General features: G+C 41.9%; 1 long non-coding RNA gene across 1 annotated transcript in view; it reads right to left on the bottom strand.

Moving 5' to 3' along the window:
• Window positions 1-21,800, bottom strand: part of LOC121482737 — a 53,561-nt gene that overhangs the window by 17,468 nt on the left and 14,293 nt on the right. The window contains exon 3 of the long non-coding RNA XR_005985609.1: window positions 16,757-16,843. This is a non-coding gene — a long non-coding RNA (uncharacterized LOC121482737). The remainder of the gene's footprint in view (window positions 1-16,756; window positions 16,844-21,800) is intronic.

The raw sequence follows: 21,800 nt of genomic DNA, 5'->3' as shown, positions 1-21,800 counted from the left end.
TATTTATTCATGAGAGACCCACAGAGAGAGGCAGAGACACAGGCAGAGGGAGAGGCAGGCTCCTCGCAGGGAGCCCGATGTGGGACTCAAATCGCTGGACAAGGGATCACGCCCTGAGCCCAAGGCAGACGCTCAACCGCTGAGCCACCCAGGCGTCCCCAGAAGGAATTCTCTTAACCAAAGAGATGGTCATAGTCCTTGAGCTCCATTTTCCTCTCTGAAAACAGACCAAGCAATGCCCAGTATCTCCCTGGGAGGCCGGATGGAATGCTGTAAGCTGATTTTCAGAAACTCAAATAAGCAGTAGCAGCTAAGACAGAATTAATTCAAGTTACTGTTTTGGTTCTGTTTGCTTGATTTGTAACAACTGAAGAGCTAAGGAGAGGGCCCTTTTGCTCTTAATAACTAGCTGAGGGTCTGAGCTAAGCCTGTTTCAGTGCTGCCTCCCCCTCATCCAGCAGCTGTCCGGCCCAGGCTCAGATGTGTTTCTGGCATTCGGTTAACAGAGTCTGCCTCTTCATGACCACACCCCCTACGGCCTCTGGAAGAAATTCCAAGATCGCTAGGAGCTGGATCAGAGAATCAGAATAATAAGGTGGGGGGGGGGTCAGTATTTTTTAAAAGATCCCCATGTGATTCTAAAGTGCATCGAAGGCTGAAAACCACAAGTTTAGATGGTTTCAACCTTGGAAGATTTCTAAGTAGTGGAACTCAGGTCACATGGAGAAGGAGGAACTCTCTAGGCCAGGGTTGTCCAAGAGAAATATAGTATGAGGCATGGATAGAGTTGTACATTGTTTAGATAATACAAAGAAGAAAGTAGAAAGTAACAGGTAAATTAATATTATAACATATTTCACATGACCAAATGGATCTAAAATATTATAAGTTCAACATGTAATCAATATGAAAAATAATGGAATAATTTTTTCCATTCTCAATTCTGGAAGTGTGCTGTGTATTGTAGACATACAGTAGTATATCCTCTGCACTGGACAGCACAGCTACAAGTGAAGACGCTCTGCTATCGTGGGAGTAAATTCGAATGGATACCCACCAAATGGGCATGGTTTCTACCTCCCTATCGGTTACCACTCCAAAATGGAACTATATAAAGTGATAAAATAATGTTTCATCTATAGTCAGAGCTGGAAGAGCCAGTCAATATTTGGTCCAACTCCTTTACCTATTAAGTGATTAGGGCCCATGGGTGGAAGGCTTGTACCAGATTGTACTGATAATCTGTTACAGCACAAAGGCTCTGGAATCTCTGGCTGTTTTCTCTATCCTGAAAAAGATTGGTAGTTGAAAAGGTGGCATCTGTCCTAATTCTCCTTTTTCTTGATTAGCAAAGAAGTGTTTTTCTCCAATGCTGAATAAACAAAAATTCATCAGAAGGTCTGCATTTTATGTTAGAAATTCAAATTTTTCACTTTGTTGAGATTTTTTTTTTTAATTTTAGAACAGCAGGCTTTGGACAGCTTACTTGATGCCTCCTCAACTGTCAATTTCAGCACATACAGGGCCAAATTAACTCAAGGGGTTCCCAGTTGAATAGACTGATTTCTGGAACAATCCACGTATCTGGTAGGAGCAATCAGAAGCCTCATTAACAGACCTGAGTTAAACAAAATGTTATCACGGGTGTTAAAGGCCACTTGTTGGTTACACAAGCCTCCTTAGTCTTTCATCTGTTTCCTAAGGAAACAAGAGTCAGTAAAGGTTACTTAAATAGCAAACTGCCTAATATTCAGGAATGTGTAGCAACTAAAGTGTCTCTCCGACCCCTCCCCCCACCAAAAAGACAAGTTGATAGTGACTATCAACATGTGCTTCCCTAATATGCAGTTGTGTACTAGAGAGAGCTATGGGTCCATGTGTTTGGGTCTTTTGTTGTTGTTGTTCCTTTACTTATTCTCTCCTGTGGTTTAGGTTAGGGTTAACCCAGAGACAGTTCAGCCCCACTCACTACTGGCCTCACTATGGCTTATCACTGTTACACCACATAATGGAGCAAAGAGCCAACATGTAGATGCAAACAGACACGTGCACACTGATCCTGTCCTTCATGCAGGCGATCATTGAGCCCTATACAAGGCACCGGGCTGGGCCCTGCAAGGGACACAAAAGCAAAGGAGATAGACCTTCTGCCCTCAAGATGCTCACATGTATGAGAAGGGAATATACAAATAGCTGAACTATATAAAAAACTTCAAAGCATTCAAAGACATGCAGATGCAATATTATGGGAGACACATCTTTTTATACATTTATATCCTCAATAATTTGTTTTTATATTTGCTTCGACGTGGATGGAACTGGAGGGTATTATGCTGAGTGAAATAAATCAATCGGAGAAGGACAAACATTGTATGTTCTCATTCATTTGGGGAATATAAATAATAGTGAAAGGGAATATAAGAGAAGGGAGAAGAAATGTGTGGGAAATATCAGAAAGGGAGACAGAACATGAGAGACTCCTAACTCTGGGAAACGAACTAGGGGTGGTGGAAAGGGAGGTGGGCAGGGGGTGGGGGTGACTGGGTGATGGGCACTGAGGGGGCATTTGACAGGATCAGCACTGGGTGTTATGCTATATGTTGGCAAATTGAACTCCAATAAAATAAAAAATAAAAATAAAAAATAATTTGTTTTTAGATCATTTTGACTAGATCTGTCAAAATGAGAAAGGGACACACAGATGAGGCAGGATGAAGGGACAGGGAGTTCTGATTAACTCCAACACTTGAAATCAGGATTTAAGGATGAAAGCTACAGTTTTAGCTTCCACAGCAACAGGTTTTTTTTCTGTATTCTGCTTTAATTCCACAGTGGTGAGAAAATCCCCATTTACCCCCAAAAAAGTAATGCATTTTACCCAGAAAAGTAATGCATTCTTGCTCAGCCAACTTGACCGTCCCCTATAAAAGTGGGGCATGAATTTTTACCAAAAATGTGGAAGACAGCCTTCCTAGTCAATGGTACATTGGTACATTCACAAGACAGTCAAATATCTGCCCAGAGTAAGCAAGAAAATCGTCACTACAGGGCTTGCACAGAGCCCAGGTCATCTGGCAGTTCATGAGCCATATGAGGAAGACACAAGCAAATGACCATGCCTGGCAGTTGGAGCAACAGACACTATTGATGTTAGGGACAGAGAAGCCTTTCCCCATGGGAAAGCCTGGGACCTTTGCTCTCCACTTCCTCCTCCTCTCGACCTTGGAACCTGTAAGATTTTTAAGTTTTGCCACTGAGTAGGCAAAGCTGGGATGGCCCAACACCACTGAAGATTTTGTTTCTTGTTTGTGATGAAAGGGACAATGAGGATGCATTTGAGATGAGCCTGGAAGGAGGGGATGAATTTAAACAGCCAAATGGAGGAAGAGGAGCCTTCTGGGCAGAGGCAGTGGCATGCGAAGGAGAGGGGGGAGCCCCTACACGGAGCCTACACTTGCAGATTAGGAGCCCTAGCAAGCCCATTCAGGAGGCTGAGCTGCGTGCGGTTCAGCAGGGCTAAATACCCCACCCTGTCCCCAGAATCATCAGCAGCCAGGAATCAGAGAGAGGGGATGAGGGGATGGGATGGCAAAGGTGAAGGAACAGTCGTGAACATCTCTCTTCCCCTGGCCAAGTTCCTCTGCCAAAGCTGTTCGGGTTCCCCTTTGTCTTCCCTAAGCCCCCCTGCGATAATGACCAGCTGTGGGGGCGAATGTGCTGAGGGCTTTCTGAGCCCCTGCAGAGAACTGAATAATAGGGCTTTGCAAACGAGGGGCTTTAAAAGTCCTTAATCCCAAGAAATTTAATAATATTCACAAACACAAGTTTAAATGAAAAACTTGAAAAGCAAAAAATGTCTGCTACATTAATAAAGCATTAGTGGACTGTAATCAGGTTTTGATTTAATCTCTTTAGGAAGCCCTTAATACTGTGCATCAAATACAAAGCTAATCTTCTTGTTTCCTCTGAAACTCCACCTCAGCAAATTGTTCATCCAGCCGTGGAAAGAAATTGAAGCCTCTTCAAAATTTATTATGCCCACTGGCAGACCAGTTGAGGTTTTCAGATCTTATTTTATATTCCATGCATCTCACTTTGGACTCACTGTGATTCTTTTGTGGATTAAACCATCCTCTATCAATAGTCATTTTTAAGTTTTGCAGCTTTGCAGGTTTTAAGCTGCAAATTTTAAAATACTTTTCCAGTTGTGACCCACAGATATTATTTCTCTGCTTCCCCTTCCCGCCACCCCCCATTCCCCTCTTTTCCTCCTCTCATGTCTCCCTGTAATTTACAGACATGCTGGGTCTATTTCCGGGCCACTTGGGCCACCTGGGCTGAATACTGTGTGTCTCCCTCTTCTTTTGTGTCCGGGTCACATTGCTCTTTCATTCTGGCTCCCCAAGGCTTCCTTAGGGGAGCTGATCTCAGATTCCAGTCATGGGCATCTGTGTGCTTAGAATCCACCCATTTTCCTCTGCAAGCAGCAACAACTTTTTCCCTATTTTTCATTATTTTTTAAAAATATTTTACTTATTTATTTGAGAGAGAGAGTGAACAAGAGAGAGAGAGAGCATGAGCCAGGAAGGGGGCCAAGGGAGAGGGAGAAGCAGACTCCCCCTTGAGCAGAGAGCCCCGAGGAGGACGAGGATGCGGCGCTCAATCCCAGGACTCCGGGGATCATGACCTGAGCCCAAGGCGGATGCTCAACCCACTGAGCCACCCAGTCGCCTCCTATTTTTCATTATTTTACAAAGTGTGCCAATTTGCCTCTCTCTGAGCTGGGGGTAAATAAAATGCATCACAAAAACTCTCCCACCCCCGCTACCCAAGATAGAGAATTTTAGAAAACTCTCAATGACAAGACAGTTATATTCCCATAACTATGGCTACTTGGGCTGTTTCACGTGGCCCAGTGCCTCATGTTTGACCTGTTATAGGGTTGTCATCGAAAATTATGCAGAAAAAAAAAGAAAACTATGCAGAATTGTGGAAGCCACATTTTTTTTTTATCCTTTCATGAAAAGGGACTGATTCTGAGAAATAGGTTGGAATCTAACTCAGCTGAAATACCGTGATCTTTATAAAATATATCAAAAGATGTCTACAAATTCGAGGAAACGGGAGTGCACACTAAAATCTGCAGTTTTAATAACTACTGGAGCAGTAAAAGCCACTTATATTAAATATGTTAGGCATTGTTTTCCACAACTGACAAGTTCCTTATGCTTGTTATTACATTTCACAATACTCCACAACTGTAGATCACATTAAATTTTATGTGTTCATACGTATTTTCTCACTTGTACCCACAACAGCCCCGTGAGGTAGGCAGAGCAAATATTATTATACTTCCCATTTTACAGATGAGGAGACTGGGAATGGGATGAAGTTTACCCAATTAGTCAGTAGTGGGGGTGATGCATCCCAGTTCTCTGCCTTCTTGTTCAACATGGGTGTTGCCAGTAAATACCACTGGGGTAAACTCGAATTCTCTGCCATTCGGTAATAAAGACGTTCACCATCTGGATAAACTGGATAGAATTACAACAGGGAGCTACCTGACCCTTAACCGAGAAGCTGAGGGAAGAGAATGGGGCTGAACGTCCAGGGGAAGAGATCTGTACCACCCCCAGGTCAACCGCTCACCTGCTGCCATGAAATCGCAACTAAAATTTTGCTGCTTCATGCTCTCGCTTTCTCTACACAAGAAACACAGGTTCCTGAATATTAAAATGTGAAGCTCATAGCCTTAATACAGCTTCATTAAGATGCAAAGCGAGGTAGTTTCTTCGGGAGTGGAAGTTAATGCTCTGTGTTCCACGCCAGCTCTATCTGTATGTAAATCAGCATGCAGTGGTGCTTTAACTGCATGAGGCAGTGCCATCCGTCTACACTCTGCTCCCTACTACCAGGCCGGTGGCCAAAGAAGGGGAGGCAGAGTCCAGGGCAGGGATGGGCCGTGGCCAAACAGGCCAGGAAACCAGAGGAACTTTGCTGCCCGTGGCCAGTTCTGCTTCTTCAAAAAGTTCTGCTCTTGGAGAAGGCGGCTGGGCATGGCCGGTCCCCCCCACTGCGAGCTGCGAGAGACCTACAATCGAAGCCAACACACCTGGTTTCACAGGCTCGCAATTACTCTGCTGCTGTGCATGAAGCCAGGCCAAGATTCAGTGCATTCCAACACAATTCCTTATTCATCGGTCCAGAGATTTCCAAGCTTTGAAAAAATATAAGACTCAGCTCAGCTCACCCTTTACCTAAATAAAGCTTTCTTATTGTACTCCTTATTTCTCCTACTAAGAAAACTCCAATGCAGGGAAAATGTATTTCTCTTTCCTTTTTAAAATGAATTCAGGGGGATTCCTGGGTGGCTTAGCTGTTTAGCTCCTGCCTTTGGCCCAGGACGTGATCCTGGGGATCCGGGATCGAGTCTCACATCGGGCTCCCTGCATGGAGCCAGCTTCTCCCTCTGCCTATGTCTCTGCCTCTCTCTCTCTATGTTTCTCATGAATAAATAAATAAAATATTAAAAATAAATAAAATAAAATGAATTCAGTTTGGTGTGTGACGCTTACACGCTGTTTTCTACAGAACACTTCAGGGAGGGCAAAGGCAAGGAATGAGATTCGAGACTATAGGAACACCAGTCCCCAGAAGAGAGGGAGAAAGAGCAGTCAATGTAGTGAAGGCCAAGGAGGTGCGTGGGGCGGGGGGGGGGGGGGCAGAGTATGTCATTGTGAATATGGTACCATGCAAGCAAAACCTTCTCCCACATGTTCTTCTTTCCAGAAAGTTCCTCACGCTAAATAGTGTGTTCTACTATGTCCATAAATACATTTGGCTATCAGTCCTCGTGTTGTAAGATAACCATTGCACGGAGCATTGATTACATAATTTTAAGTGAGTGATTACTGTGATGTGTGCTGATTATATAAACCAGGAATGTGAACATGCTCAAAAAGTAGTACCACACTGGATCCTGCTTTCGTTCATTTATATGAAGCAGAAATCGGCAACATCACATCTTTATGTTCCGCCAGGGATTAGTTTGGAGGGAATTAGGTAGAGAACATACCACACTTTGCAGCCTATGCAGTGAACAAACTTATTAGCTAAAATCTAGAGGAAGAAAAAAAATCAAATTGCTCTATTTTTAGTGACGGGGTCCTGTCTTCCTCTCCTTTGCAGGTAACGCTGTTCTTTCCTAGGACTGGGAGGGGGACATAAGAGGAAAGGAAAGTTTCAAGCTCACTCCTGCTCCATTGTGAGCCACGCGTGTGATTAACACAATTCCTCAACCACATTTCAGGTTCACTGTTCCATATGTTCCCAGGTTCCAGACTCCATATGAAATGATATGTACATAAATGAGGGATGTGTCGAAGGAAAATAGATACTAAAGCTCCTAACAAAAGACAATACACCAGATAGCTTTCTACCTTAACTTTGTTCCTCCCTGGAACACCTGGGTGGCTCAGCAATTGAGCGTCTGCCTTTGGCTTAGGTTGTGATCCCAGGGCCCTGGGATCGAGTCCTGCATCGGGCTCCCTGCAGGGAACCTGCTTCTCCCTCTGCCTGTGTCCCTGCCTCTCTCTCTGTATCTCATGAATAAATAAATATCTTAAAAAAAAAAAAAAAAACCTTTGTTCCTCCCTACGCCACCATGACCTAATGTTCAGTGAGGGAAATACTCCTGGTCAGAAGCATCAGCTACCCCTGCATTTCTTTAAAAAAATATATTTTATTTTTATTTATGAGAGAGCACACACGAGCAGGGGGAGGAGGAGAGGGAGAAGGAAAAGCAGACTCCACACTGAGCACAGAGCCTGATGAGGGGCTCAATCCCGGAACCCTGAAATCCTGACCTGAGCTGAAACCAAGAGTCGGACGCTTAACTGACTGAACGCCTCCACCCCAGGGACCCTATTGCTGTAGTTCTTAGGGAAGCAGGTTTCAGGCTTCACTAAGGTGAATTTAGACTGTCTGCAAAGTCTGAGTGAGTCAACACTCTGACTATAAATGCCATGTGGTCAATAGAGAGATCAGACTGTGCAAGACTTCAGTACCCCAGGGAGAGGGTCCCCTGACCTTTGGTACCCGGTCAAGAAGGACAAAACAAGGGGAACAGGGGCCCAAACTGTCAAATGGGCAATGCCAGAGAGAGACGAACCTCGGCAAAGAGAAGAGTCCAATGAGGCAGGAACTGTCTTCAGTGATCAACGGGGCCATGTGTCAGCAGGAGGCGACTTGCCTCGAGTTCAGAACGTGCATCCCAGGGAGGCAGACTGCATCCAACATGAGGCCAAGCTATAAACATGGCCAGACACTGAACAGGCTGCCTCAGAAAACATGGCATTCCCCCTTCCTGGAGATGTTCAGGCCAAGGAAGGAGAAACTATTTATTGCAGATTTCAAAATGGAGATACAAGGACTGAACTAAATGGCCTTTAAGGGTTCTCTGCAATTCAGAGACTATATTATCATCTTCCCTTCTCTGGTCCTCAACCTCAACTGGGGTCCTAAGAGAAACACTGGAAATCTTCCTATATTACAAATGAGATCTTTGCTGAACTCCCAACTTACCTTCGCCAATGGGTACAGCCTCTCTTGGTTGGTCTGGGAACACAGTAGGGGTTTCAGGCAGTGCTACAGGGAGCTCAAAAAAGCTCTTCTCCCTGGGGGCCTGGAGGGGCTCAGTCAGTTGAGCATCTGACTCTTCATTTCAGCTCAGGTCATGATCTCAGGGTCGTGAGCTCGAGCCCCACATTGGGTTCTGTACTGTTCGTGGAGCCTGCTTAAACTTCTCTCTCTCTCCCTCTCCCTCTGCCCCTCTCCTTTCTCTCTCCCTCCCTAACAAAGTTCTCTTATTCCAACCTGAGTAGAGCTTAACCTAAGTCAGTTACAGACACCTACACAGACAACCTCCATCCAACAAGTTCATGAAGCCCCCACGGAACCCCCCAACTCCTCACCCTCTCACATGCAGGCATCTTTGTGCCTGCACCCAGACCTCTATGTGCCACAGCCAACTCCCTTTCGCAGGCTCCCTTGTGATGAAAACCTCTCAAAATGAACATGCTCCTACAGTTGCCCAATCGGCATCCTTGTCCCTCGTCTCCAGTCCTGATCTAGGTTGTCACACATCCTCCTCAAGCCAAGTTGCCAGGTAGCTGGAAGGCTCAGATCTGAACCAAGGGATCACAGACCAGATATTGACTCTTTGCTTTTGGTTTATCAGGTCTTCCGCCCTTGCCGCAGACCGGACCCGGTGGGCAAACCCCGGTGCAAAAAAAAATCAAAATAATGCAAATACATCCCAGCCACTTCATGCCTGCATTCTGGTACAACACAGTAACCCCTCATTTCCCCACGGAGATACGCAATCAAATACACTGTACCCTCTTAGCGAGAAAACAGCCTTCTCCTGGACACTCATTCCTAATAAGCTACATCCCTATCCTTGCTTCCGCCCCCCACAAGACACAAAGTCTTCAGTGATCTCTGATATAGGCTGATATATGAAATAAGACAAATTGTTGATCACCACGTCCCATCAGCGACAGGAGACATTGCCAAGATATTTAGAATAGCATTTTCTGTGACCTCACTTGAAGTGCTACCTTCACCTCTCTCTATGGCATCACAGCAAGACCCAGCAAGTGTGTAAATAAGACTCTGAGGACGTACCATGGAAGTCACTGACAGGCATTCTTGCACACTTAAAAGCCATGCAGGATTTCCTGACCTGCTCAAAATCTCGGCTGTGCCACTTTTTCCCCCTTTACATTGGAGAAAATGAGTTCCTTTACACAATGGAGACAAAAGTTTCCTTTTCTTACTCAGGTAATGGCAACTCATAGTGAGGCTGCTCTGTGGAGCCCAACTCAGCCTCTAGGACCCCCAAGCAGGTAGTTGCCACCCGGATTCCATGCTGGGAGGAGGGTAATAATTTTTGCATCTGTTTCAGTCTTTATGGTTTACAAGTACTTCCATGGGCATTTCAGTTGGATTCTGAATTAGCCTCATCTGGGGCTAAGGAGAACAACTGTAATGGCATTGCCATTTTATAGATGAGAAAAATAAAAATACAGAGAACAAACAATTCTAAAATTTATATGGAGCCACAGAAGACCCTGAATAGACAAAGCAATCTTGAAAAAGAAAAGCAAAGCTACGGGCATCACAATCCTGGACTTCAAGTTATACTACAAAGCTGTCATAATCAAAAGAGTATGGTATTGGCATAAAAATAGACATACAGATCAATAGAACAGAATAGAAAACCCAAAATTATGTGGTCAATTAATCTGCAAAAAAGTAGGAAAGTTTATTCAGTGGGAAAAGTCTTTTTTAACAAATGGTGTTGGGAAAACTGGTGAGCTACATGGAAAGAATGAAACTGGACCACTTTCTTACACCATACACAAAAATAAACTCAAAATGAATCAAAGACCTAAATGTGAAACCTGAAACCATAAAAACCCTAGAAGAGAGCACAGGCAGTAATTTCTCTGACACCAGCCATAGCAACTTTTCCTATGAAGGTCTCTAAGTCAAGGGAAAATAAGAGCAAAAATAAACTATGGGGATTATCTCAAAATAAAAGGCCTCTGCACAGCAAAAAATACAATCAACAAAACTAAAAGGCAACCTATGAAATGGGAGGAGAATTTGCAAATGGCATATGCAATAAAGAGTTAGTATCTAAAATATATTAAAAATACTTAGACAACTCAACACCAAAAATCCAAATAATCTAGTTAAAAATGGTCAGAAGAATTGAACAGACATTTCTCCAAAGAAAACATCCAGATGGCCACCAGACACATGAAAAGATGTTCAACAGCACTCATCATCAGGGCAATGCAAATCAAAGCCACAATGAGATATCACCTCACACCTGTCAGAATGGCTAAAATCAAAAACACAAGAAACAAGCGTTGGCAGAGATGTGGAGAAAAAGGAACCCTCTTGCACTGTTGGTAGAAATGCAAAGTGGTGTAGTCACTGTGGAAAACAGTATGGAGGGTCCTCAAAAGTTTAAAAATAGGGGCAGCCCAGGTGGCTCAGCAGCTTAGCGCCGCCTTCAGCCCAGGGCGTGATCCTGGAGACCCAGGATCGATTCCCACATCAGGCTCCCTGCATGGAGCCTGCTTCTCCCTCCTCCTGTGTCTCTTCCTCTGTGTGTGTGTGTGTGTGTGTGTGTGCGTGTGTGTGTGTGTGTGCCTCATGAATAAATAAATAAAACCCTTAAAAAATAAATAAATAAAAAATAAAAATAGAACTACTCTATGATCCAGTAATTGCACTATTGGGTATTTACCCCTGAAATATAAAAACACTAATTCAAAGGGATAAGTGCACCCTTATATATTTTTTAAGATTTTATTTATTTATTCAGGAGAGAGAGAGAGAGAGAGAGAGAGAGAGAGAGAGAGAGAGAGAGAGAGGCAGAGACACAAGCAGAGGGAGAAGCAGGCTCCATGCAGGGAGCCTGACATGGGACTTGATCCCGGGTCTCCAGGATCACACCCTGGGCCGAAGGCAGCGCTAAACTGCTGGGCCACCGGGGCTGCCCACACCCCTATATTTATAACAGCATTATTTACAATAGCCAAATTATGGAAGGTCGTGATCCTGGGATCCAGGATCGAGTCCCACATCGGGCTCCGTGCAGGGAGCCTACTTCTCTCTCTGCCTGTGTCTCTGCCTCTCTCTCTGTGTGTCTCTCATGAATAAATAAATAAAATCTTAAAAAAAAATGTATTAAGAATTTCAAGACCATTACAGCAGAGCATTAAACTAAGCATGGAGCCCTATGAGACTCACAAGTCACACGTCCGGGAAGCTGGCCCTGCTTTTGAGCCCCTAAGAGATATGTAAGTCTTAGTATAATGTTTAACTGTAGTTAAACCTACAATTAAACATGGTATTGGTTCTCTTATCCTCCTCATTTCATGAAAACTTTTGTTTTTGTTACCTCTTGCAAGTGTCTCATATTATCAAGAGTATCATTAGAATCAGAGATGTGTCACAATTCCTGGATGACAAATCTAGGGTTGTTTTCATTGATTCTTGAGATAATGTACTTCCTGTGGAGTTCTGATTCATCTTATGGACCCTCTTGAATACTCTATAAAACAAAAACTAGAAAAGCAGCTCAATCTCCATTCCTCCCTCTCTCAAGCCCTTCAGTCAAGAAAGGATACAATGAACATGTTAAAATTAAACTAAGCCATGACAAGGAGAAAGGCTCCTTCTGTTAGGCCACTTACGAAGAACAAACAGTGCCATTGAAGGCACAGCCTCCCACAAGACTGTGCTAAGTGGTTCTCACAACAGAGATGCTAGACTTTTTCAGTCTGGAGAAATCCACTCTGTCCCCAGCCATACTCCACCCATCATGATTCCCACTCCCGCACCAGGAAACAAATAAAAGAATGCTAAGAAAACCATGAAACAGTGCAGATGTAATGTATAATGCAATTGTATTTAAGTGCGCTCTGATAGATGTTTAGATAAGAGCCACATTTTGTTTTTCACAAATACAGTCATACACAGAAGAGAGGTTTTCACTAGGTTGATGTCTTGGGGTTTGCATTCTGTCTCCCGTGGTCCTTTTTTTTGTGACAAAGGACTTACCATATTTACCTGAATCTGAGATGTATATTTTCTTCCCTTTTTAACGTCTCTGAAATCAGAATGCACCTTATAATCAGTGGGCATTTAACAATCACTGTCAGCCAGGAGGCAGTTGAAGGGAGTGGTCATCACCTGTGTACACTCAAATCTGCGCGTGGCTATTGTAGTATCATGACCTGCGATAAACATATATATCTAAAGAAGCCAAAAAGAGCTCTCCAATAAGTATAAAGTTACAATTCTACTGATATGAAAGCATTACATCACAGCTTATTTAGAGGTGTTTGCTTTCTTTCTTAGTGTTACACAAAAACATAATTACAGGGGGAAAAAAGCATCTCAAATGCGATGAAACGCTTCATATCTTCAATAGAATGCAATATCTGCCACTGACATTTCTGAAGAGTTTGAAAAGCTTCACACGCACCCACTTAGAAGCCATCTAAAGTTCATGTTGGGAAAATTCCTAGATATTAACAAAAGACTACTTTTTAAATATCCTTAATGGAATATCGAAGTTTTGTTTTGTTTTGTTTTTTACTTTTTCCTGCTTACAACTAGAAATTCCCCAACCTGAGAACCTAAACACTAGTAAGAGGTCCTGGTTACATCAGAATACCAATATACTGGACCAGATTAGTGGACAAATCCATTTTTTTTTCCTGTGGTCATGCTTTTGGAGGAAATTCAAGAGTTCCAACATAAGGTCTAGAGCAGCACTATCACATACAACGCATACGATGCAAGCTACAGGTGTAATTTTATTTTTCATGTGCGACCTTTTGAAAAAGTTTAAGAAGTAAAAAAGAGTTTAAAAAGTAGACAAAATTAATTTTAATAATATGTTATTTAACTCAATATATCCAAAATACTATTATTTCAACATATAATCAATATAAAAATATTAGCGAAATATTTTTTCGCTACCCTGTCTCTGAAATCTGTTGTATACCGTATTCCACACTTAGAATATATCACAGTTTGCACGAGCCACATTTCAAATGCTCAAGAGCCACATGTGGTTCCCATATTGGACAATGTAGACCTAGTCAATACATACATTATCAACAAAATAAAATAATCCCTTCCAGAACATTTTGCTCAAACACAGAAGCATTCAGCAGAAATTCAACAGTGGCAGCTATTTCCACAGCACTCTTTTGCATGTGAACTATGATGAATTGATTATCCCAACAATGACAATGATATATTGTTCTGGAGCAATCCTGCTGAAAATAGTCTAGAGCAGTGGTCTTCGAACTAGGCTACTGGTACATGAAATCCTTTCAAGAAGTATGTGAGCATGGATAGTTTCCATGGGATCCACTCTCAGATTCTCAACTCCCATGGATCTTTTCTACTAAAACTGATCTGCCTAAAAACTTTTTTCCCACGTGCTTAAAATTAGGCATTATTTTGCAACTATTCTCAATACCGATCGCTTAAATGCATCATTAACTGGGAAAAAATGCACCTAACTAATGGCAGTATATATTGTTGATATTGATTCTTTTAAATATAACTAGAATGAGGATGCCTGGGTGGCTCAGCGATTGAGCGTCTGCCTCCCGGAGTCCCAGGATCGAGTCCCACATCGGGCTCCCTGCATGAGGCCTGCTTCTCCCTCTGCCTGTGTCTCTGCCTCTCTCTCTCTGTGTCTCTCACGAATAAATAAATAAAATCTTTATTTTATTATAAAGATTATATATATATATATATAACTAGAATGTTTTCCTATACGACAAAATGTTTACGCCAGTAAAACCAATACATAGAAATTGTTATTTATTTCAGATAAGATACATCATTCAATTAAACTACTTAAAACCTGTTTTCTCAGATTGTATCTTGAAGTATCTTTTCCAATTAAAGTAAATCCTCATATCACTTTATAAATATATGCTATATATTTATATAATATTTCACTTTATAATATTTACTTTATAAATATATATTTATATAATATTTCACTTATATATTTTCTTCCTCCCATTATCAAAAACAAAATATGGTAGTTTCCAGACCAATTATTCTTTAGCTATATATGCGTATCTCTTTCATAAAATACAGTTGAAAAGTTTGATTCTGTGGTCTAATAAAGTTAATGGATCTTTAAATTTCTGTACATGATTCCTAGTTAATTATTTCCACAAACCCAACACCAGAGTTCTAAAAACACATGCATACAAATTTACCAAAGGAAACTATGCTTCCTATCAGATTCCTTGTTTTATACATGAATTATAATGTTAGCTACATATTACATTGTTTAAAATCACGAGAAACAAAATTATTATTTAATCTCTTAATTTATTTTGAAGTTGATAAAATTCTCATTATAATTTTAATCTATTTCCCTTGTTAATAAACTATTTAACAGGAGGTGTCCCATAATTGACTTCTCTGTGGTTTTAATAATGTTCCTCAAAATGCATATCAATTCATTTTTCCATTGAAAAATGAAGTAGACATTTTTCTGAAGGTACAGCTGATCTAGCCGATTATTTTGATATGGATATTGCTTTTGCCAATTAAGTTATATTATAAATATTTTCTATGAAATCAATGATCCAAATCTGTAGCCTCAAAGATTTATATTTAAATAAATTAAAGGCACTTTATCAAAATTATTATGTTGGCTAAGGCATATCGGTCTAAGTATTTTGATTTTTCTAATCTTTTTAAGTACACTGCATTAAAAATAATGCCCAAAACTTAAAGTATGTCAGATATAATAGTCATTTGCTAAATCCTTGATAAAGTCATTTTGGTAAACTTACCAGAAACCCAGAAATAAATTATTCAGCAAGAAATCCTTTAATAGGGATCCCTGGGTGGCGCAGCGGTTTGGCGCCTGCCTTTGGCCCAGGGCGCGATCCTGGAGACCCGGGATCGAATCCCACATCGGGCTCCCGGTGCATGGAGCCTGCTTCTCCCTCTGCCTATGTCTCTGCCTCTCTCTCTTTCTCTCTCTGTGACTATCATAAATAAATAAAAATTAAAAAAAAAAGAAATCCTTTAATAAATTGGGGCTTCCTTACTTTCATGGAACTAAAGATAGGCCTAATCAAGTTGTCTGTTACAAATTTTAAATTTTAATTAAAATATTTAAATCATGAAAAATTACTTGTCGTAACAGGTCACTGTGATTTTTGACTTATGATTTGGACATTCATTCCATTCCCTTCTACTTATTTATGAGAACGAAGTTTTCCGACCTCTTATAGCTCTAAAAGTGAAAAATAGGAAGAAAATTTTTACTGCACTGTCTCATTAGAAGTAATAGACATCCTCAGAGTCATGAACTATCTTGGAGGAAAATAAACAATCATATGCCCTTAAGGGGTGCATTTCCAACCAAATTTGAGTTTTTATTTTTAATAATTACTTTTCAAAATATGTAATATTTTATACTGTTCTGATAAACTGTATACTACTAAAAATTTAAAGGTTAAAAAGTTTAATATTTAATAGGCTCGGCATTATAGGAAAATTTCTTTCAATCCATATTGAAATATCTTTCACAGAGATGTATGGTAGGACCAATAAAAGGCTTTTAAACATAAAAATATATTACATTAGGGTAATTTACTGAGGGGACTTAAATAGAATGGTGATTTAAAGAAGGTAATATCATGAAAATTTCTGACTGTTCATGTTTTTTTCTTTGCTTTTAAATCAACAATGATGAGTATCAAGATGCTATGGTACTTTTAGTTCACTGAATAAACGTACAAGTGTGATTAAATCATTGTATTTAAAAGTATAGTATTTATAATATGCCGGAAATAATAACTACAAATAAACTTATGATCAAAAACTTCAGATGCCAACTTGGAATTGATAGTTTTCCAAATTTATTTTAGCAAGTCTATAATTAGAAAGTTTAAAAACCACTGTTATAGAACAGTCTCAGTAAAGCCCAGAGGAAAACTAAGTGGGAGAAAGGAAATTTAGAAACAAAGATTTATTTTACTATCATTTTTAATTTCTGAATATACCAGAAATCACTATAACTTGAATATACTAGCTTATTTGCCAAGGCAATTAGGCAACTTTGCAATGGGTGAAATTTTAGGAATATTTCTGAGCAATCCACAAACACTGTACTTACTCACTATGGTCACTAGGTGGCAAGTACACACTGGAAACGAAGCCCTCTCCCCCTCCTCCAGGGCTCTCTGAATTGTCCAATCTCCTCCTGCAAAAAGAAAAAGGATATGAATAAAGACAATCACAACAAACAGTAGCAGGGAATATTTGCTTCCTTTTGCCAGGGAAAGTAATAAGCCCTTAACATCTGAAAATTTCACAAATGGCCTTGTTTATGTAATCTAATCTACCCTTCATTAATACCATTTACAAATAATGTTAATACATTCTATGATATAACCATGTACTTTGACCACAAAACCCAAACTCTATGCAGCTAAGAACTTCACCTCTGGTAAAACCGAAAAGCAGCATCTATGACATTCCAAGCACAAGGTTAAGATCTTAATTTCATTGAATCTTCAAACAGCTCTCAAAGACACGGGCTAATATCACCCCCATATTATATGTGAGAAAGCAGAAAAATGGCCCCAAATCATTGAGTTGGTAAGAAAATGTAAGTTTGTGTTTCTCCCAATTCAATAGCCATGCCCTTAAATATTACACTGTATGATGTTCCAGTGGCGTGTGTGTGCGTGTGCACACGCATATGAGTGTGCATGCCATCCGTCTGTGTATCTTTCTGTATTTGGCTGTGCACATTTGTATTTCTGTGATTCTATGCCTGGGGTTCTATGCATGTGGAAGTGTGTGCATTCGTGTGTGTGCATGCACACAAACACCTGTGCACCCCAGATCTTTTAGATCTCTTTCTGGTAATCTCTACATCTGCTTTTATACTGTATAGTCATTAGAGGGAGCTCAAGAATTCCCATTTTCTCTTGAGCACTGGGTGTTATTCTATATGTTGGCAAACTGAACACCAATAAAAATAAATTTATTTAAAAAATAAAGTCACAGCTTCCTTTGAGAATGTGGAAGTGTGTTTATTTGTGCGTGCTTTTATAAGTATTTGAGTCTCTGTGTTTTCATATATATAAACCTCTGCATATGTCTCCGTGACTGTGCATGTGCCTGTGTTTCTGCTTGCAGACTAAGTCCACGTATGCAGCTACATGCCTATGATGGCAGATGCATGTGTGTGTGCACTCATATACTTGATGTACATCTAGGATTGAGTGCCACAGGGGCATAGGGTACATTTGTAGATCATTTGTGTATGTACATCTGTGCCAATGTGTATATATGCTGATGTGTACATGTCTGTGCCTCCGTATGCCTATAGATATGTCTATTTTTTTTTACCATGTTCAGGTCTGTGTTGTCTGTAAATACCACGTGGCATGTCTCTTATGTTATATGCTGAGGATGTGTATTTCTGGCAGGTACACCTGGCATCTGAGTGTGCATCTCCATGTGCATTTATATGTCTGTATATGTGAGTGCTTTTATGGAGCTGTGTGTGCGTGCGTCTCTAAGAGAGGTTTGGAGCGTGTCACCATCTGAGTAGGTGAAATCTTGTCTTTTTTGGAGGCAGTACTCACGTCTATGTATACATATGTAAGTCCGCGGAACTGTACCTGTATTCCTATGTATATGTTTCTGCATGAGTCCATGTGTATAAGTAGCATCTATGTCTATGCAGAAATGTTTAGTCCTCATGTTTGCTGCCTGCAGCTATTCATCTGTGTGAGTATTTGCACGTCTGCATGTCTGTGTGTCAACTGATATGTCTGTACCTATACATTCTGGCTGTAAGCCTCTTTATCCATGTCTAGGTGCTTCTATATTCACATGCACAAGCCTCAGCTTTCACCCATCTGTTTGTCCACCTGTCAGCCTGTGTAAGTCTGTGTAACCATCTGCGTGTCCACAGGGGCATGTGTGAGTGCATCTGCCTCAATCTGTATACGTGAGAATGAATTTTTTTGGATGACTCTCTGGGTGAATGCATATGTGCCTGTGTGCAGATGTTTATGCTGCTGCCTAACATAAGGACTCTGCATGCAGGAGAACTTTGCATGTCTGCATGTACTTGTCTGTGTGCACGCTTCTGTGCTACGCATACTCATCTGTTCGTGTGCATACACAGGAGAACACATATAAGCATCTGTGTGGCGGTATGTCTGGAAGGTGTGCTGGGTTCTGCTAGTGTGTGCCTGCATTTCTGTGACTATGCACAGAGGTCAATGGACATGCACACGCCTGTGTGTATCCGTGCACCTCCTGGTTGGTTCAGGTGTATGTCTGTGGGCCTCTGTGTCTATCTGTACATCCTTGTGGGCCTCCACATCTACCTGCACAGGTAGAAATCTGTATGTGTGTTTCTGCCTGCATCTGCTCGAGCTTCTGCAGCTGTCTCTTTGTGACTCCATGTGCGTGTGGGTCTGTGTACATCTCTGCCTCTGTGTCCATGCCTGCATTCCTGTGAATGTCCATGTGCTTCTCTATGGGTAGGGGACTCTGCGTGCCCCTCTCATGCACCCGAGTGAGCCTCTGAGAGTGCAGATGCGTTTGCCCACATATATCTTTGTGTGGGTCTCCAGGCCTGTGGCTATATGTGTAGGTGTATGCTTCTGTCTATAAAAGCATATGTCCCCCCAGATCTATATACAACACATCTCCCTCTCTGTATAAAAGCATCTCTCTAAATGCACATGCCACTGCCCCTGTGTGTGTGCATGTAGAAATCTCTTTGTGGCTCCATCTCGGTTTTGTATCTGTGTACATGTATACTTCTCCTCGCACAAGTGCATTTACATGTGCACACCTGCGTGCTTGTGTATTTCCATATGTACATCCACACGCCCGAATATTTCTTTGTGTATCTTCATAAAATTTTCAGGCGTGTGCCTGTATGCACATTTAAATCGTCATGGTTAGCATGAGCACTTACAATGCATGTGCAAGCATGAACGTGTTTGTACATATGTGTTCTAGTAACAACTATGCTTCTGTGTGTACATGCATGTGACTCTGTAAGCAGGAAAACGCCAGGAAATATATGTTTAAAACACATGTATTTACCTATGAATGAGTCTCTATGTTTCAGTGTTTATGTGAATGTCTCTGTGTCTGCAGAGCAGTAAAAACACATCTATGTATGGATGACTCAATGCACCTGTCTGTGGGTACATGTACACATGTGCAGACACATATGTGTCTGTGTGGGTTCGTGTATGCCTGCCTACATTTCTGCGTAAACATCCAGGGGTGCTTGGGAATGTGTTTAGGACTCATGAGCCTCTAGAAGCATCTATGTGTTCTTGCATGCGCATATGTGTGTGTATCTGTGATTTTGCATCTTTGAGGCTATGAATCAGTAAATACACCCTCTGGATGCTACCCAGGTCAGCATATATGTCTCTGCATGCTTCTCTGGGTCTATGTGAATGTGGATTATGTATTTATGACTATGTGTTGCTCTGTGCCTACATACAGAACTATGGGGATTTGTGTGCATCTGTGTGTATCTGTGTGTATACGAGATGACCCACGTCGGGACGCTTGAGTTTTAGGTTCATACTTGTGCAAACATGTATCTCTGGTTGTGGCTGTAAGAATATATGGTCTGTGAGATTATGACACCCCTGTAGGTCTGGGTCAGTGTGAACATCTCTGGCACTGTGTGTGTGTGTGTGTGTGTGTGTTCTAGGGTGTATTTATCTATGATGAATATATGTGTGTAGATGTGAGCACTTTTTTTCCAGAAAAACTTTTCTGGGCATTTCCACACCTGCTTTTCTATGATACAGCCAGCATGAGGGGCTCAAGATCTTCTTCCTACTATTGAAGTAGCCAAGAAAATAAACATCAAAATATGGGCTCCTTTGGAAAATATTCATTACTGAAGATAGTAATAATGGCCTAACAGCACAGAGGCTTTTTATAATCTGAAGACAAAAAGCAAGTGGCTGCTCAGTTCTTCAAATCCCACTGCCATTGCAGACATTTCTGTCAGAGACTGTGGCACGCACCTACCTTCTCACGTCCGGCCCCAGCCGGAGCCCACATGCTGCCTCCTGGCTGCCCAAAGCCCACATCATACGGCCTCCACCCCACCTCCCACTTCCCCAGGCTTGCCTACTGCCAAGGGCCCCAAAGGTGCTACTGCTACTTTCTTCCTCATTCTACTTTTCTTTGGCTAGAAAATCAGATTAAGATACCTGCTGTCATTCAATCCTCACAACGGCCTCGGAGGCGGGAACCAGTGTCATCCTCAGTTTACAAATGAGGGCTGAGGATCAGAGACTTAGAGAGCATTACGTGGGTCATGTGGCCAACAAGTGGCAGCCGCAGAATTCAAACCAGGCCTGACAGACACCAAACCTACATTCCTTCTGCTCTGCTGACCATTTCTACTATTGAACGTGCCCGGGTCCCAGCAACCAGTAAACGGGCACGTCTGCCTCCAAAGACTGTTCTAAACCATGATTCCTTCTTGAAACGATCTCGCTTAATTCTTGGAATGACCTAAAAGGAAGTACTGTCCAAGTTTACACGTGAGTAGACAGGCTCCAAGAAGTGCAGTCACTTGCCAAAGTTCTGTGTGAGCACACAGGTCCTCTGCTGGTACCCTACAGAGCAAAGGGTCGTTGAGGACAAACGCGATAGAGTGAGGACGTGCCTCGTGAAGTGAAGCTGAATGTTCTAGCACCAGGATACATACTTGGCTGTCATTCTTGGTGGGTGGGGCCTCCTGAGCATTGTGTAATGAGTCCGGGTATTATTAGAGGTGTCTGTGCAGTTTTGGAGCAAGCCCGGGTGTCCTGGGGTGAATCCGTATGTTGTGGATTATGCGTCTCTGCGTATGGCTCTTCTCCGTGTTGTGGAATGGGTCTCTGAGGACCGTGGGGCAAGTGTGAGCGCTCCGGGGCTAGTTTCTGGGTTAGGTGGCACGTCTCTGTGTAGTGCTGTGAGGCTAGATGTCATGTGGTGAAATGTGTCACAGGGTAGGTCTCAGCTTGTCTCTGTGCTCTGGCATGAGGTGAGGTGTGGGGGGAGTCTGAGTGTGGTGGAGAAAACCTTTCTGTTACAGGGCAATCTCTTTGTTCTGTGGGTTGATGCTACATGGTTTGAGGTGCTAAGTCTTATGTTGTAGGGTG

Source organism: Vulpes lagopus, chromosome X (assembly GCF_018345385.1).
Source record: "Vulpes lagopus strain Blue_001 chromosome X, ASM1834538v1, whole genome shotgun sequence".
In the NCBI taxonomy this organism is placed as follows: domain Eukaryota; kingdom Metazoa; phylum Chordata; class Mammalia; order Carnivora; family Canidae; genus Vulpes; species Vulpes lagopus.
Note: the sequence above shows the minus strand (reverse complement) of the source record. Positions and strands in the feature narration are given on the sequence as shown.